General features: G+C 49.6%; 1 protein-coding gene across 1 annotated transcript in view; it reads right to left on the bottom strand.

Annotated features, from left to right (window-relative positions):
• Positions 1-1,880, bottom strand: part of LOC101653096 (zinc finger protein 343-like) — a 40,276-nt gene that overhangs the window by 21,807 nt on the left and 16,589 nt on the right. The gene's annotated exons all lie outside the window — the stretch shown is intronic.

The following is a 1,880-nucleotide window of genomic DNA, read 5'->3' as shown; positions in this document are numbered from 1 at the left end:
CATGAGCCCTTGATAGTTTATAAATGGGTATTTTGTCATATCTTGCCCTGTCCGACTTCTCCCTCCCTGTGAGTTTCTGAGTGTGTAACTCTTTCCAGGATTAGAAAGCCCCATCTTTCTCCCTCTGAGCAGCTGGTGGTTTTGAACTGCTGACCTTGTGGTTAGCAGTCCAACTCCTAACCACTATATCACTAAGGATCCTTACATCATATAGGTGGTTAAATATTCTCATTTTCACCACAAATCCCATCATTTTCAAAGGAGTCAGATTTTTAAAATAGAAACTTGACTATCTTGACTATTGAAACCAAGGCCTTATTCCAGTCAATTACAACTCACAGCAACCCTCTAGGACAGAGTAAAATTACCTTACAAGTTTTCTAGAATTAGAAACTATGGAAGCCAATTGCCTCATCTTTTGCCAACAGGCCATTTGGTGAGTTCCAAACTACCCAGAGATTAGCCACAGATATCAAGGGTCCTATGGTCTGAGAGACATACCTGTAACTCACAGCCAAAGAGAAAGTCTCTTCAAACCATTCTAACTGGGAATTCCACATCACAATGCACTACAATTACCATTGCTAGAGGCAGTGGCCACCACCTTCAAAAAAAACTAGCCTGGACCCACTTCCAACAGGAAACTCTGTGAGTCAAAATGTGAACCATTTGCACAGGGGGCAGCTGAGCTCTTTCACTTTATATATATAAACTAGTACTGGAAATTGGACAGATTTGTCAAAAGGAGTGACCTTCTGTGCCCCTGTGGGTGTGCTAGACTGTAAGTCTTCGTTTGAGAAGACCTCATCTTTCTCATGGTTGGTGTTTTTTAGATTGCTGACCTTGTGGTTAGCAGACCAAAGCACCACTCACTAGTCACCAGAATTCACAAGTAGGGACCAATACGATGGCACAGTTTGGTTTTTTGTTTTCAAAGGGGAGTTGGCCAGCCCTGCTCACTTGTCTCTATAGCAACAAAATGAGGTTTCTGAATGTTACAACAAAGACTATCCCCCTTTGTTTCTTGACGAGAACACGCTAAGATACTACGTTTAGTTTCAATTCAATCACAAGAAAATTGGATCAATGTCACAAGAAGGATCAGCCAGCCCTCCTAACGGGTTCCTCCAAATCTCTCCCACCTCTAAAATCACTAGGAACTACATGCAGACCTGGCGGACAATCTCACATACCTAAGGGACATTATACAAACAGAATATGAATCCCTAACACCTCCCCATGCCGGCATAAAATGAGGCACATCCGGCCTTGCCCCAACTTAACCACCGTCTGGGATGTCTCCAGCCCGTCTCAAATTCGCACGCGCCTTACTCACCCGGTCCAATGCCGGATTCCCACCACGACCACGAAAAGCGGCACCAATCAGGCGCTCTCCACCAGAAAACTGCCGGGTTTGCTACCCTAGCCTTCGCACGACCAACACGGGATGGGAATTCACAGAATGCCCTCTGCGCCCACCCCCACAACCCACAGGCCCCGAAATGCATGGCCCGTGTAGCCCACTCTATGCGCTTTGTCCTGGAGTAATGCCACCGTCTCAAAAACGAAATTCGAAGTTCGAGGTCACTCGCGGCCCAGCCACAGCCCAGATCGAAGGGCCACGGAGCTCCCCGCAACTCGAGGACCAGGCCGTCTCCCACACTTTCCTGGGCTCCAAAGCGCGTCCAGAGCGGCGCCCCTTCCCCACAAGCGCAATCCCAGGAACCAGGGCACATTCAACCCCAGAACGCAGCCCCACCGCCCGAAAGCCCCTCCGGTCCGACGCTGGGCCCACCGCCCCCGCTCATCACCACGCGCGGGAAAAGCCACTCGGGCGTCGAGGGCGCTGCGGCCGCGCTCAGCTGTCAGTCCGTCCGCGC

The sequence above is a fragment of the Echinops telfairi genome, unplaced genomic scaffold, assembly GCF_000313985.2.
Source record: "Echinops telfairi isolate 266 unplaced genomic scaffold, ASM31398v2 ScPeMD7_5592;HRSCAF=6446, whole genome shotgun sequence".
NCBI lineage: Eukaryota > Metazoa > Chordata > Mammalia > Afrosoricida > Tenrecidae > Echinops > Echinops telfairi.
The sequence above is the reverse complement of the archived record's forward strand: the minus strand, read 5'-3'. Positions and strand labels throughout refer to the sequence as shown.